The sequence below is a fragment of the Pseudophryne corroboree genome, chromosome 2, assembly GCF_028390025.1.
Source record: "Pseudophryne corroboree isolate aPseCor3 chromosome 2, aPseCor3.hap2, whole genome shotgun sequence".
NCBI lineage: Eukaryota > Metazoa > Chordata > Amphibia > Anura > Myobatrachidae > Pseudophryne > Pseudophryne corroboree.
In genome coordinates this window covers 801,385,415-801,400,857 of record NC_086445.1, presented here as the reverse complement: position 1 = coordinate 801,400,857, position 15,443 = coordinate 801,385,415, and the positions used below count along the sequence as shown (strand labels likewise).

Genomic DNA, 15,443 nt, shown 5'->3' with positions numbered 1-15,443 from the left:
GGACTTGAAAAATGTAAAGTGTGCTTTCCTTAAAAGAACCTTTTGTTTGCAGTGTATTTGTTTAATAATTGTTTAATTCTTTTGCAAATCAGCAATTAATGCAAGCCACTAGTTTATTTCCTATATGCAATATAAGAAATTTTGAAGTACCAATGCTATTAGTGCATTGGTTTCATTGTTAAGTGTTCTGTTTAATATTTTGGTTTAAACAAATTTATATATGCAAAAATTATAATATGTTACCTAATACAATCTTAAAATGTGTCTACTCTCACAGAAAATCATTCAGTATATGATAGTGAATGAATTGTAGTCTGAAAATTTGTGGAGAATGTTATGCAACTGAAAATTGGTTGACAATTTCTATATCAAGTTTTATGCATGGGTCCTAAAATGTCACCATGAGTTAAAAGAGGAATTTATATGGCCTATCTAAACCATCAACAAAATGTAGCTAAGATTATACTTTCAGGGATCATTTCTATAGGCAATGATGGGAGAAATGTGCTTGAAAGTGTCCAAACTCGCCAACCACCATGATAAGATTAAGAGCTCTCTTCTCAGCATGAAGGCAGTTAGCAACTCTGTTTCATGCAGATGTTGTTAGCTTTTGATGACTGTCCTACTACTTAATAAATAAGTGGTAGAAGAGGGCTCATTCAGAGTGGCTGATTACACACTTTAAAATCAACTATGGTTATTTAAAAGTAAGTTTGTATAATGTTTAATATCCTTGAAAGAATACGCATTGATGTTTCAACATTCCTAAATCAGAATGTTTTTTTATGATATAGGAATAAAAGCAATGTCTAAGAGTATTATTTTACATTTTAATTGTAACCTTCTTTAAGTGGTTCATGTCAATGAGGACTTGAAAAATGTAAAGTGTGCTTTCCTTAAAAGAACATTTTGTTTGCAGTGTATTTGTTTAATAATTGTTTAATTCTTTAGCAAATCAGCAATTAATGCAAGCCACTAGTTTATTTCCTATATGCAATATAAGAAATTTTGAAGTACCAATGCTTTTAGTGCATTGGTTTCATTGTTAAGTGTTCTGTTTAATATTTTGGCTTAAACAAGTTTATATATGCAAAAATGATAACATGTTACCTACTACAATCTTAAAATGTGTCTACTCTCACAGAAAATCATTCAGTATATGATAGTGAATGAATTGTAGTCTGAAAATTTGTGGAGAATGTTATGCAACTGAAAATTGGTTGACAATTTCTATATCAAGTTTTATGAATGGCTCCAAAAATGTCACCATGAGTTAAAAGAGGAATTCATATGGCCTATCTAAACCATCAACAAAATGTAGCTAAGATTATACTTTCACGGATCATTTCTATAGGCAATGATGGGAGAAATGTGCTTGAATGTGTCAAAACTCGCCAACCACCATGATGAGATTAAGAGCTCTCTTTTCAGCATGAAGGCAGTTAGCAACTCTGTTTCATGCAGATGTTGTTAGGTTTTGATGACTGTCCTACTTCTTAATAAAGAAGTGGTAGAATAGTGTGTAATCAGAGTGGCTGATTACACACTTTAAAATCAACTATGGTTATTTAAAACTAAGTTTGTATAATGTTTAATATCCTTGAAAGAATACACATTGATGTTTCAACATTCCTGAATCAGAATGTTTTTTATGATATAGGAATAAAAGCAATGTCTAAGAGTATTATTTTACATTTTAATTGTAACCTTCTTTAAGTGGTTCATGTCAATGAGGACTTGAAAAATGTAAAGTGTGCTTTCCTTAAAAGAACCTTTTGTTTGCAGTGTATTTGTTTAATAATTGTTTAATTCTTTAGCAAATCAGCAATTAATGCAAGCCAGTAGTTTATTTCCTATATGCAATATAAGAAATTTTGAAGTACCAATGCTATTAGTGCATTGGTTTCATTGTTAAGTGTTCTGTTTAATATTTTGGCTTAAACAAGTTTATATATGCAAAAATGAAAACATGTTACCTAATACAATCTTAAAATGTGTCTACTCTCACAGAAAATCATTCAGTATATGATAGTGAATGAATTGTAGTCTGAAAATGTGTGGAGAATGTTATGCAACTGAAAATTGGTTGACAATTTCTATATCAAGTTTTATGAATGGGTCCAAAAATGTCTCCATGAGTTAAAAGAGGAATTCATATGGCCTATCTAAACCATCAACAAAATGTATTTAAGACTATACTTTCAGGGATCATTTCTATAGGCAATGATAGGAGAAATGTGCTTGAAAGTGTCCAAACTCGCCAACCACCATGATGAGTTTAAGAGCTCTCTTCTCAGCATGAAGGCAGTTAGCAACTCTGTTTCATGCAGATGTTGTTAGCTTTTGATGACTGTCCTACTTCTTAATAAAGAAGTGGTAGAAGAGGGCTCATTCAGAGTGGCTGATTACACACTTTAAAATCAACTATGGTTATTTAAAACTAAGTTTGTATAATGTTCAATATCCTTGAAAGAATACGCATTGATGTTTCAACATTACGGAATCAGAATGTTTTTTATGATATAGGAATAAAAGCAATGTCTAAGAGTATTATTTTACATTTTAATTGTAACCTTCTTTTAGTGGTTCATGTCAATGAGGACTTGAAAAATGTAACGTGTGCTTTCCTTAAAAGAACATTTTGTTTGCAGTGTATTTGTTTAATAATTGTTTAATTCTTTAGCAAATCAGCAATTAATGCAAGCCACTAGTTTATTTCCTATATGCAATATAAGAAATTTTGAAGTACCAATGCTATTAGTGCATTGGTTTCATTGTTAAGTGTTCTGTTTAATATTTTGGCTTAAACAAGTTTATATATGCAAAAATTATAATATGTTACCTAATACAATCTTAAAATGTGTCTACTCTCACAGAAAATCATTCAGTATATGATAGTGAATGAATTGTAGTCTGAAAATTTGTGGATAATGTTATGTAACTGAAAATTGGTTGACAATTTCTATATCAAGTTTTATGAATGGGTCCAAAAATGTCACCATGAGTTAAAAGAGGAATTCATATGGCTAATCTAAACCATCTACAAAATGTAATTAAGGCTATATTTCCAGGGATCATTTCTATAGGCAATGATGGGAGAAATGTGTTTGAAAGTGTCCAAACTCATCAACCACCATGATGAGTTTAAGAGCTCTCTTCTCAGCATGAAGGCAGTTAGCAACTCTGTTTCATGCAGATGTTGTTAGCTTTTGATGACTGTCCTACTTCTTAATAAAGAAGTGGTAGAAGAGGGCTCATTCAGAGTGGCTGATTACACACTTTAAAATCAACTATGGTTATTTAAAACTAAGTTTGTATAATGTTTAATATCCTTGAAAAAATACGCATTGATGTTTCAACATTCCTGAATCAGAATGTTTTTTATGATATAGCAATTAAAGCAATGTCTAAGAGTATTATTTTACATTTTAATTTTAACCTTCTTTAAGTGGTTGATGTCAATGATGACTTGAAAAATGTAAAGTGTGCTTTCCTTAAAAGAACCTTTTGTTTGCAGTGTATTTGTTTAATAATTGTTTAATTCTTTTGCAAATCAGCAATTAATGCAAGCCACTAGTTTATTTCCTATATGCAATATAAGAAATTTTGAAGTACCAATGCTATTAGTGCATTGGTTTCATTGTTAAGTGTTCTGTTTAATATTTTGGTTTAAACAAATTTATATATGCAAAAATTATAATATGTTACCTAATACAATCTTAAAATGTGTCTACTCTCACAGAAAATCATTCAGTATATGATAGTGAATGAATTGTAGTCTGAAAATTTGTGGAGAATGTTATGCAACTGAAAATTGGTTGACAATTTCTATATCAAGTTTTATGCATGGGTCCTAAAATGTCACCATGAGTTAAAAGAGGAATTTATATGGCCTATCTAAACCATCAACAAAATGTAGCTAAGATTATACTTTCAAGGATCATTTCTATAGGCAATGATGGGAGAAATGTGCTTGAAAGTGTCAAAACTCGCCAACCACCATGATGAGATTAATAGCTCTCTTCTCAGCATGAAGGCAGTTAGCAACTCTGTTTCATGCAGATGTTGTTAGCTTTTGATGACTGTCCTACTTCTTAATAAAGAAGTGGTAGAATAGGGCTCATTCAGAGTGGCTGATTACACACTTTAAAATCAACTATGGTTATTTAAAACTAAGTTTGTATAATGTTTAATATCCTTGAAAGAATACGCATTGATGTTTCAACATTCCTGAATCAGAATGTTTTTTTATGATATAGGAATAAAAGCAATGTCTAAGAGTATTATTTTACATTTTAATTGTAACCTTCTTTAAGTGGTTCATGTCAATGAGGACTTGAAAAATGTAAAGTGTGCTTTCCTTAAAAGAACCTTTTGTTTGCAGTGTATTTGTTTAATAATTGTTTAATTCTTTAGCAAATCAGCAATTAATGCAAGCCACTAGTTTATTTCCTATATGCAATATAAGAAATTTTGAAGTACCAATGCTATTAGTGCATTGGTTTCATTGTTAAGTATTCTGATTAATATTTTGGCTTAAACAAGTTTATATATGCAAAAAGTATAACATGTTACCTAATACAATATTAAAATGTGTCTACTCTCACAGAAAATCATTCAGTATATGATAGTGAATGAATTGTAGTCTGAAAATTTGTGGAGAATGTTATGCAACTGAAAATTGGTTGACAATTTCTATATCAAGTTTTATGAATGGGTCCAAAAATGTCTCCATGAATTAAAAGAGGAATTCATATGGCCTATCTAAACCATCAACAAAATGTATTTAAGACTATACTTTCAGGGATCATTTCTATAGGCAATAATGGGAGAAATGTGCTTGAAAGTGTCCAAACTCGCCAACCACCACCATGATGAGTTTAAGAACTCTCTTCTCAGCATGAAGGCAGTTAGCAATTCTGTTTCATGCAGATGTTGTTAGCTTTTGATGACTGTCCTACTTCTTAATAAAGAAGTGGTAGAAGAGGGCTCATTCAGAGTGGCTGATTACACACTTTAAAATCAACTATGGTTATTTAAAACTAAGTTTGTATAATGTTTAATATCCTTGAAAGAATACGCATTGATGTTTCAACATTCTTGAATCAGAATGTTTTTTTTATGATATAGGAATAAAAGCAATGTCTAAGAGTATTATTTTACATTTTAATTGTAACCTTCTTTAAGTGGTTCATGTCAATGAGGACTTGAAAAATGTAAAGTGTGCTTTCCTTAAAAGAACCTTTTGTTTGCAGTGTATTTGTTTAATAATTGTTTAATTCTTTAGCAAATCAGCAATTAATGCAAGCCACTAGTTTATTTCCTATATGCAATATAAGAAATTTTGAAGTACCAATGCTATTAGTGCATTGGTTTCATTGTTAAGTGTTCTGTTTAATATTTTGGCTTAAACAAGTTTATATATGCAAAAATGAAAACATGTTACCTAATACAATCTTAAAATGTGTCTACTCTCACAGAAAATCATTCAGTATATGATAGTGAATGAATTGTAGTCTGAAAATTTGTGGAGAATGTTATGCAACTGAAAATTGGTTGACAATTTCTATATCAAGTTTTATGAATGGGTCCAAAAATGTCACCATGAGTTAAAAGAGGAATTCATATGGCCTATCTAAACCATCAACAAAATGTAGCTAAGATTATACTTTCACGGATCATTTCTATAGGCAATGATGGGAGAAATGTGCTTGAATGTGTCAAAACTCGCCAACCACCATGATGAGATTAAGAGCTCTCTTTTCAGCATGAAGGCAGTTAGCAACTCTGTTTCATGCAGATGTTGTTAGCTTTTGATGACTGTCCTACTTCTTAATAAAGAAGTGGTAGAATAGTGTGTAATCAGAGTGGCTGATTACACACTTTAAAATCAACTATGGTTATTTAAAACTAAGTTTGTATAATGTTTAATATCCTTGAAAGAATACACATTGATGTTTCAACATTCCTGAATCAGAATGTTTTTTATGATATAGGAATAAAAGCAATGTCTAAGAGTATTATTTTACATTTTAATTGTAACCTTCTTTAAGTGGTTCATGTCAATGAGGACTTGAAAAATGTAAAGTGTGCTTTCCTTAAAAGAACCTTTTGTTTGCAGTGTATTTGTTTAATAATTGTTTAATTCTTTAGCAAATCAGCAATTAATGCAAGCCACTAGTTTATTTCCTATATGCAATATAAGAAATTTTGAAGTACCAATGCTATTAGTGCATTGGTTTCATTGTTAAGTGTTCTGTTTAATATTTTGGCTTAAACAAGTTTATATATGCAAAAATGAAAACATGTTACCTAATACAATCTTAAAATGTGTCTACTCTCACAGAAAATCATTCAGTATATGATAGTGAATGAATTGTAGTCTGAAAATGTGTGGAGAATGTTATGCAACTGAAAATTGGTTGACAATTTCTATATCAAGTTTTATGAATGGGTCCAAAAATGTCTCCATGAGTTAAAAGAGGAATTCATATGGCCTATCTAAACCATCAACAAAATGTATTTAAGACTATACTTTCAGGGATCATTTCTATAGGCAATGATAGGAGAAATGTGCTTGAAAGTGTCCAAACTCGCCAACCACCATGATGAGTTTAAGAGCTCTCTTCTCAGCATGAAGGCAGTTAGCAACTCTGTTTCATGCAGATGTTGTTAGCTTTTGATGACTGTCCTACTTCTTAATAAAGAAGTGGTAGAAGAGGGCTCATTCAGAGTGGCTGATTACACACTTTAAAATCAACTATGGTTATTTAAAACTAAGTTTGTATAATGTTCAATATCCTTGAAAGAATACGCATTGATGTTTCAACATTACGGAATCAGAATGTTTTTTATGATATAGGAATAAAAGCAATGTCTAAGAGTATTATTTTACATTTTAATTGTAACCTTCTTTTAGTGGTTCATGTCAATGAGGACTTGAAAAATGTAACGTGTGCTTTCCTTAAAAGAACATTTTGTTTGCAGTGTATTTGTTTAATAATTGTTTAATTCTTTAGCAAATCAGCAATTAATGCAAGCCACTAGTTTATTTCCTATATGCAATATAAGAAATTTTGAAGTACCAATGCTATTAGTGCATTGGTTTCATTGTTAAGTGTTCTGTTTAATATTTTGGCTTAAACAAGTTTATATATGCAAAAATTATAATATGTTACCTAATACAATCTTAAAATGTGTCTACTCTCACAGAAAATCATTCAGTATATGATAGTGAATGAATTGTAGTCTGAAAATTTGTGGATAATGTTATGTAACTGAAAATTGGTTGACAATTTCTATATCAAGTTTTATGAATGGGTCCAAAAATGTCACCATGAGTTAAAAGAGGAATTCATATGGCTAATCTAAACCATCTACAAAATGTAATTAAGGCTATATTTCCAGGGATCATTTCTATAGGCAATGATGGGAGAAATGTGTTTGAAAGTGTCCAAACTCATCAACCACCATGATGAGTTTAAGAGCTCTCTTCTCAGCATGAAGGCAGTTAGCAACTCTGTTTCATGCAGATGTTGTTAGCTTTTGATGACTGTCCTACTTCTTAATAAAGAAGTGGTAGAAGAGGGCTCATTCAGAGTGGCTGATTACACACTTTAAAATCAACTATGGTTATTTAAAACTAAGTTTGTATAATGTTTAATATCCTTGAAAAAATACGCATTGATGTTTCAACATTCCTGAATCAGAATGTTTTTTATGATATAGCAATTAAAGCAATGTCTAAGAGTATTATTTTACATTTTAATTTTAACCTTCTTTAAGTGGTTGATGTCAATGATGACTTGAAAAATGTAAAGTGTGCTTTCCTTAAAAGAACCTTTTGTTTGCAGTGTATTTGTTTAATAATTGTTTAATTCTTTTGCAAATCAGCAATTAATGCAAGCCACTAGTTTATTTCCTATATGCAATATAAGAAATTTTGAAGTACCAATGCTATTAGTGCATTGGTTTCATTGTTAAGTGTTCTGTTTAATATTTTGGTTTAAACAAATTTATATATGCAAAAATTATAATATGTTACCTAATACAATCTTAAAATGTGTCTACTCTCACAGAAAATCATTCAGTATATGATAGTGAATGAATTGTAGTCTGAAAATTTGTGGAGAATGTTATGCAACTGAAAATTGGTTGACAATTTCTATATCAAGTTTTATGCATGGGTCCTAAAATGTCACCATGAGTTAAAAGAGGAATTTATATGGCCTATCTAAACCATCAACAAAATGTAGCTAAGATTATACTTTCAGGGATCATTTCTATAGGCAATGATGGGAGAAATGTGCTTGAAAGTGTCAAAACTCGCCAACCACCATGATGAGATTAATAGCTCTCTTCTCAGCATGAAGGCAGTTAGCAACTCTGTTTCATGCAGATGTTGTTAGCTTTTGATGACTGTCCTACTTCTTAATAAAGAAGTGGTAGAATAGGGCTCATTCAGAGTGGCTGATTACACACTTTAAAATCAACTATGGTTATTTAAAACTAAGTTTGTATAATGTTTAATATCCTTGAAAGAATACGCATTGATGTTTCAACATTCCTGAATCAGAATGTTTTTTTATGATATAGGAATAAAAGCAATGTCTAAGAGTATTATTTTACATTTTAATTGTAACCTTCTTTAAGTGGTTCATGTCAATGAGGACTTGAAAAATGTAAAGTGTGCTTTCCTTAAAAGAACCTTTTGTTTGCAGTGTATTTGTTTAATAATTGTTTAATTCTTTAGCAAATCAGCAATTAATGCAAGCCACTAGTTTATTTCCTATATGCAATATAAGAAATTTTGAAGTACCAATGCTATTAGTGCATTGGTTTCATTGTTAAGTATTCTGATTAATATTTTGGCTTAAACAAGTTTATATATGCAAAAAGTATAACATGTTACCTAATACAATATTAAAATGTGTCTACTCTCACAGAAAATCATTCAGTATATGATAGTGAATGAATTGTAGTCTGAAAATTTGTGGAGAATGTTATGCAACTGAAAATTGGTTGACAATTTCTATATCAAGTTTTATGAATGGGTCCAAAAATGTCTCCATGAGTTAAAAGAGGAATTCATATGGCCTATCTAAACCATCAACAAAATGTATTTAAGACTATATTTTCAGGGATCATTTCTATAGGCAATAATGGGAGAAATGTGCTTGAAAGTGTCCAAACTCGCAAACCACCATGATGAGTTTAAGAGCTCTCTTCTCAGCATGAAGGCAGTTAGCAACTCTGTTTCATGCAGATGTTGTTAGCTTTTGATGACTGTCCTACTTCTTAATAAAGCAGTGGTAGAAGAGGGCTCATTCAGAGTGGCTGATTACACACTTTAAAATCAACTATGGTTATTTAAAAGTAAGTTTGTATAATGTTTAATATCCTTGAAATAATACGCATTGATGTTTCAACATTCCTAAATCAGAATGTTTTTTTATGATATAGGAATAAAAGCAATGTCTAAGAGTATTATTTTACATTTTAATTGTAACCTTCTTTAATTGGTTCATGTCAATGAGGACTTGAAAAATGTAAAGTGTGCTTTCCTTAAAAGAACATTTTGTTTGCAGTGTATTTGTTTAATAATTGTTTAATTCTTTAGCAAATCAGCAATTAATGCAAGCCACTAGTTTATTTCCTATATGCAATATAAGAAATTTTGAAGTACCAATGCTATTAGTGCATTGGTTTCATTGTTAAGTGTTCTGTTTAATATTTTGGCTTAAACAAGTTTATATATGCAAAAATGATAACATGTTACCTAATACAATCTTAAAATGTGTCTACTCTCACAGAAAATCATTCAGTATATGATAGTGAATGAATTGTAGTCTGAAAATTTGTGGAGAATGTTATGCAACTGAAAATTGGTTGACAATTTCTATATCAAGTTTTATGAATGGGTCCAAAAATGTCACCATGAGTTAAAAGAGGAATTCATATGGCCTATCTAAACCATCAACAAAGTGTATTTAAGACTATACTTTCAGGGATCATTTCTATAGGCAATGATGGGAGAAATGTGCTTGAAAGTGTCCAAACTCGCCAACCACCACCATGATGAGTTTAAGAACTCTCTTCTCAGCATGAAGGCAGTTAGCAATTCTGTTTCATGCAGATGTTGTTAGCTTTTGATGACTGTCCTACTTCTTAATAAAGAAGTGGTAGAAGAGGGCTCATTCAGAGTGGCTGATTACACACTTTAAAATCAACTATGGTTATTTAAAACTAAGTTTGTATAATGTTTAATATCCTTGAAAGAATACGCATTGATGTTTCAACATTCTTGAATCAGAATGTTTTTTTTATGATATAGGAATAAAAGCAATGTCTAAGAGTATTATTTTACATTTTAATTGTAACCTTCTTTAAGTGGTTCATGTCAATGAGGACTTGAAAAATGTAAAGTGTGCTTTCCTTAAAAGAACCTTTTGTTTGCAGTGTATTTGTTTAATAATTGTTTAATTCTTTAGCAAATCAGCAATTAATGCAAGCCACTAGTTTATTTCCTATATGCAATATAAGAAATTTTGAAGTACCAATGCTATTAGTGCATTGGTTTCATTGTTAAGTGTTCTGTTTAATATTTTGGCTTAAACAAGTTTATATATGCAAAAATGAAAACATGTTACCTAATACAATCTTAAAATGTGTCTACTCTCACAGAAAATCATTCAGTATATGATAGTGAATGAATTGTAGTCTGAAAATTTGTGGAGAATGTTATGCAACTGAAAATTGGTTGACAATTTCTATATCAAGTTTTATGAATGGGTCCAAAAATGTCTCCATGAGTTAAAAGAGGAATTCATATGGCCTATCTAAACCATCAACAAAATGTATTTAAGACTATACTTTCAGGGATCATTTCTATAGGCAATGATGGGAGAAATGTGCTTGAATGTGTCCAAACTCGCCAACCACCATAATGAGTTTAAGAGCTCTCTTCTCAGCATGAAGGCAGTTAGCAACTCTGTTTCATGCAGATGTTGTTAGCTTTTGATGACTGTCCTACTTCTTAATAAAGAAGTGGTAGAATAGGGCTCATTCAGAGTGGCTGATTACACACTTTAAAATCAACTATGGTTATTTAAAACTAAGTTTGTATAATGTTTAATATCCTTGAAAGAATACGCATTGATATTTCAACATTCCTGAATCAGAATGTTTTTTTTATGATATAGGAATAAAAGCAATGTCTAAGAGTATTATTTTACATTTTAATTGTAACCTTCGTTAAGTGGTTCATGTCAATGAGGACTTGAAAAATGTAAAGTGTGCTTTCCTTAAAAGAACCTTTTGTTTGCAGTGTATTTGTTTAATAATTGTTTAATTCTTTAGCAAATCAGCAATTAATGCAAGCCACTAGTTTATTTCCTATATGCAATATAAGAAATTTTGAAGTACCAATGCTATTAGTGCATTGGTTTCATTGTTAAGTGTTCTGTTTAATATTTTGGCTTAAACAAGTTTATATATGCAAAAATGAAAACATGTTACCTAATACAATCTTAAAATGTGTCTACTCTCACAGAAAATCATTCAGTATATGATAGTGAATGAATTGTAGTCTGAAAATTTGTGGAGAATGTTATGCAACTGAAAATTGGTTGACAATTTCTATATCAAGTTTTATGAATGGGTCCAAAAATGTCTCCATGAGTTAAAAGAGGAATTCATATGGCCTATCTAAACCATCAACAAAATGTATTTAAGTCTATACTTTCAGGGATCATTTCTATAGGCAATGATGGGAGAAATGTGCTTGAAAGTGTCCAAACTCGCCAACCACCATGATGAGTTTAAGAGCTCTCTTCTCAGCATGAAGGCAGTTAGCAACTCTGTTTCATGCAGATGTTGTTTGCTTTTGATGACTGTCCTACTCCTTAATAAAGAAGTGGTAGAAGAGGGCTCATTCAGAGTGGCTGATTACACACTTTAAAATCAACTATGGTTATTTAGAACTAAGTTTGTGTAATGTTTAATATCCTTAAAAGAATACGCATTGATGTTTCAACATTACGGAATCAGAATGTTTTTTATGATATAGGAATAAAAGCAATGTCTAAGAGTATTATTTTACATTTTAATTGTAACCTTCTTTTAGTGGTTCATGTCAATGAGGACTTGAAAAATGTAAAGTGTGCTTTCCTTAAAAGAACATTTTGTTTGCAGTGTATTTGTTTAATAATTGTTTAATTCTTTAGCAAATCAGCAATTAATGCAAGCCACTAGTTTATTTCCTATATGCAATATAAGAAATTTTGAAGTACCAATGCTATTAGTGCATTGGTTTCATTGTTAAGTGTTCTGTTTAATATTTTGGCTTAAACAAGTTTATATACGCAAAAATTATAATATGTTACCTAATACAATCTTAAAATGTGTCTACTCTCACAGAAAATCATTCAGTATATGATAGTGAATGAATTGTAGTCTGAAAATTTGTGGATAATGTTATGTAACTGAAAATTGGTTGACAATTTCTATATCAAGTTTTATGAATGGGTCCAAAAATGTCACCATGAGTTAAAAGAGGAATTCATATGGCTAATCTAAACCATCTACAAAATGTAACTAAGATTATACTTCCAGGGATCATTTCTATAGGCAATGATGGGAGAAATGTGTTTGAAAGTGTCTAAACTCATCAACCACCATGATGAGTTTAAGAGCTCTCTTCTCAGCATGAAGGCAGTTAGCAACTCTGTTTCATGCAGATGTTGTTAGCTTTTGATGACTGTCCTACTTCTTAATAAAGAAGTGGTAGAAGAGGGCTCATTCAGAGTGGCTGATTACACACTTTAAAATCAACTATGGTTATTTAAAACTAAGTTTGTATAATGTTTAATATCCTTAAAAGAATACGCATTGATGTTTCAACATTCCTGAATCAGAATGTTTTTTATGATATAGGAATAAAAGCAATGTCTAAGAGTATTATTTTACATTTTAATTGTAACCTTCTTTTAGTGGTTCATGTCAATGAGGACTTGAAAAATGTAAAGTGTGCTTTCCTTAAAAGAACATTTTGTTTGCAGTGTATTTGTTTAATAATTGTTTAATTCTTTAGCAAATCAGCAATTAATGCAAGCCACTAGTTTATTTCCTATATGCAATATAAGAAATTTTGAAGTACCAATGCTATTAGTGCATTGGTTTCATTGTTAAGTGTTCTGTTTAATATTTTGGCTTAAACAAGTTTATATATGCAAAAATTATAATATGTTACCTAATACAATCTTAAAATGTGTCTACTCTCACAGAAAATCATTCAGTATATGATAGTGAATGAATTGTAGTCTGAAAATTTGTGGATAATGTTATGTAACTGAAAATTGGTTGACAATTTCTATATCAAGTTTTATGAATGGGTCCAAAAATGTCACCATGAGTTAAAAGAGGAATTCATATGGCCTATCTAAACCATCAACAAAATGTATTTAAGACTATACTTTCAGGGATCATTTCTATAGGCAATGATGGGAGAAATGTGCTTGAAAGTGTCCAAACTCGCCAACCACCATGATGAGTTTAAGAGCTCTCTTCTCAGCATGAAGGCAGTTAGCTTTTGATGACTGTCCTATTTCTTAATAAAGAAGTGGTAGAAGAGGGCTCATTCAGAGTGACTGATTACACACTTTAAAATCAACTATGGTTATTTAAAACTAAGTTTGTATAATGTTTAATATCCTTGAAAGAATATGCATTGATGTTTCAACATTCCTGAATCAGAATGTTTTTATGATATAGCAATTAAAGCAATGTCTAAGAGTATTATTTTACATTTTAATTTTAACCTTCTTTAAGTGGTTCATGTCAATGAGGACTTGAAAAATGTAAAGTGTGCTTTCCTTAAAAGAACCTTTTGTTTGCAGTGTATTTGTTTAATAATTGTTTAATTCTTTTGCAAATCAGCAATTAATGCAAGCCACTAGTTTATTTCCTATATGCAATATAAGAAATTTTGAAGTACCAATGCTATTAGTGCATTGGTTTCATTGTTAAGTGTTCTGTTTAATATTTTGGTTTAAATAAATTTATATATGCAAAAATTATAATATGTTACCTAATACAATCTTAAAATGTGTCTACTCTCACAGAAAATCATTCAGTATATGATAGTGAATGAATTGTAGTCTGAAAATTTGTGGAGAATGTTATGCAACTGAAAATTGGTTGACAATTTCTATATCAAGTTTTATGAATGGGTCCAAAAATGTCTCCATGAGTTAAAAGAGGAATTCATATGGCTAATCTAAACCATCTACAAAATGTAATTAAGACTATACTTCCAGGGATCATTTCTATAGGCAATGATGGGAGAAATGTGTTTGAAAGTGTCTAAACTCATCAACCACCATGATGAGTTTAAGAGCTCTCTTCTCAGCATGAAGGCAGTTAGTAACTCTGTTTAGTAACTCTGTTTTCTTCTCAGCATGAAGGCAGTTAGTAACTCTGTTTCATGCAGATGTTGTTAGCTTTTGATGACTGTCCTACTTCTTAATAAAGAAGTGGTAGAAGAGGGCTCGTTCAGAGTGGCTGATTACACACTTTAAAATCAACTATGGTTATTTAAAAGTTAGTTTGTATAATGTTTAATATCCTTGAAAGAATACGCATTGATGTTTCAACATTCCTGAATCAGAATGTTTTTTTATGATATAGGAATAAAAGCAATGTCTAAGAGTTTTATTTTACATTTTAATTGTAACCTTCTTTAAGTGGTTCATGTCAATGAGGACTTGAAAAATGTAAAGTGTGCTTTCCTTAAAAGAACATTTTGTTTGCAGTGTATTTGTTTAATAATTGTTTAATTCTTTAGCAAATCAGCAATTAATGCAAGCCACTAGTTTATTTCCTATATGCAATATAAGAAATTTTGAAGTACCAATGCTATTAGTGCATTGGTTTCATTGTTAAGTGTTCTGTTTAAAATTTTGGCTTAAACAAGTTTATATATGCAAAAATGAAAACATGTTACCTAATACAATCTTAGAATGTGTCTACTCTCACAGAAAATCATTCAGTATATGATAGTGAATGAATTGTAGTCTGAAAATTTGTGGAGAATGTTATGCAACTGAAAATTGGTTGACAATTTCTATATCAAGTTTTATGAATGGGTCCAAAAATGTCACCATGAGTTAAAAGAGGAATTCATATGGCCTATCTAAACCATCAACAAAATGTTTTTAAAACTATACTTTCAGGGATCATTTCTATAGGCAATGATGGGAGAAATGTGCTTGAAAGTGTCCAAACTCGCCAACCACCATGATGAGTTTAAGAGCTCTCTTCTCAGCATGAAGGCAGTTAGCAACTCTGTTTCATGCAGATGTTGTTAGCTTTTGATGACTGTCCTACTTCTTAATAAAGAAGTGGTAGAAGAGGGCTCATTCAGAGTGGCTGATTACACACTTTAA

General features: G+C 30.6%; 16 non-coding genes and 2 pseudogenes across 16 annotated transcripts; all 18 read left to right on the top strand.

Annotated features, from left to right (window-relative positions):
• Positions 1-456: 456 nt before the first annotated feature.
• On the top strand, positions 457-669 carry LOC135053789 (small nucleolar RNA U3). Its single transcript, XR_010243095.1, has one exon. It is a non-coding gene; the product is annotated as a small nucleolar RNA U3 (small nucleolar RNA).
• A 654-nt stretch (positions 670-1,323) lies between these two features.
• Positions 1,324-1,536, top strand: LOC135054046 (small nucleolar RNA U3). Its single transcript, XR_010243319.1, has one exon. It is a non-coding gene; the product is annotated as a small nucleolar RNA U3 (small nucleolar RNA).
• Positions 1,537-2,189: 653 nt separating this feature from the next.
• Positions 2,190-2,402, top strand: LOC135053074 (small nucleolar RNA U3). Its single transcript, XR_010242472.1, has one exon. It is a non-coding gene; the product is annotated as a small nucleolar RNA U3 (small nucleolar RNA).
• Positions 2,403-3,055: 653 nt separating this feature from the next.
• On the top strand, positions 3,056-3,268 carry LOC135053665 (small nucleolar RNA U3). Its single transcript, XR_010242988.1, has one exon. It is a non-coding gene; the product is annotated as a small nucleolar RNA U3 (small nucleolar RNA).
• A 653-nt stretch (positions 3,269-3,921) lies between these two features.
• LOC135053843 (small nucleolar RNA U3) lies at positions 3,922-4,134 on the top strand. Its single transcript, XR_010243142.1, has one exon. It is a non-coding gene; the product is annotated as a small nucleolar RNA U3 (small nucleolar RNA).
• A 654-nt stretch (positions 4,135-4,788) lies between these two features.
• LOC135053865 (small nucleolar RNA U3) lies at positions 4,789-5,004 on the top strand. The gene has a single exon (XR_010243162.1). It is a non-coding gene; the product is annotated as a small nucleolar RNA U3 (small nucleolar RNA).
• A 655-nt stretch (positions 5,005-5,659) lies between these two features.
• LOC135054023 (small nucleolar RNA U3) lies at positions 5,660-5,872 on the top strand. Its single transcript, XR_010243302.1, has one exon. It is a non-coding gene; the product is annotated as a small nucleolar RNA U3 (small nucleolar RNA).
• Positions 5,873-6,525: 653 nt separating this feature from the next.
• LOC135053073 (small nucleolar RNA U3) lies at positions 6,526-6,738 on the top strand. The gene has a single exon (XR_010242471.1). It is a non-coding gene; the product is annotated as a small nucleolar RNA U3 (small nucleolar RNA).
• A 653-nt stretch (positions 6,739-7,391) lies between these two features.
• LOC135053664 (small nucleolar RNA U3) lies at positions 7,392-7,604 on the top strand. The gene has a single exon (XR_010242987.1). It is a non-coding gene; the product is annotated as a small nucleolar RNA U3 (small nucleolar RNA).
• Positions 7,605-8,257: 653 nt separating this feature from the next.
• Positions 8,258-8,470, top strand: LOC135053793 (small nucleolar RNA U3). The gene has a single exon (XR_010243099.1). It is a non-coding gene; the product is annotated as a small nucleolar RNA U3 (small nucleolar RNA).
• Positions 8,471-9,124: 654 nt separating this feature from the next.
• LOC135053759 (small nucleolar RNA U3) lies at positions 9,125-9,337 on the top strand. Its single transcript, XR_010243069.1, has one exon. It is a non-coding gene; the product is annotated as a small nucleolar RNA U3 (small nucleolar RNA).
• A 654-nt stretch (positions 9,338-9,991) lies between these two features.
• LOC135053770 (small nucleolar RNA U3) lies at positions 9,992-10,207 on the top strand. Its single transcript, XR_010243079.1, has one exon. It is a non-coding gene; the product is annotated as a small nucleolar RNA U3 (small nucleolar RNA).
• A 655-nt stretch (positions 10,208-10,862) lies between these two features.
• Positions 10,863-11,075, top strand: LOC135053744 (small nucleolar RNA U3). Its single transcript, XR_010243056.1, has one exon. It is a non-coding gene; the product is annotated as a small nucleolar RNA U3 (small nucleolar RNA).
• A 655-nt stretch (positions 11,076-11,730) lies between these two features.
• On the top strand, positions 11,731-11,943 carry LOC135053480 (small nucleolar RNA U3). The gene has a single exon (XR_010242825.1). It is a non-coding gene; the product is annotated as a small nucleolar RNA U3 (small nucleolar RNA).
• Positions 11,944-12,596: 653 nt separating this feature from the next.
• On the top strand, positions 12,597-12,809 carry LOC135053287 (small nucleolar RNA U3). The gene has a single exon (XR_010242657.1). It is a non-coding gene; the product is annotated as a small nucleolar RNA U3 (small nucleolar RNA).
• Positions 12,810-13,462: 653 nt separating this feature from the next.
• Positions 13,463-13,647, top strand: LOC135054045 (small nucleolar RNA U3; annotated as a pseudogene).
• A 652-nt stretch (positions 13,648-14,299) lies between these two features.
• Positions 14,300-14,560, top strand: LOC135053902 (small nucleolar RNA U3; annotated as a pseudogene).
• Positions 14,561-15,214: 654 nt separating this feature from the next.
• Positions 15,215-15,427, top strand: LOC135053168 (small nucleolar RNA U3). Its single transcript, XR_010242553.1, has one exon. It is a non-coding gene; the product is annotated as a small nucleolar RNA U3 (small nucleolar RNA).
• The last annotated feature ends 16 nt before the right edge of the window (positions 15,428-15,443 follow it).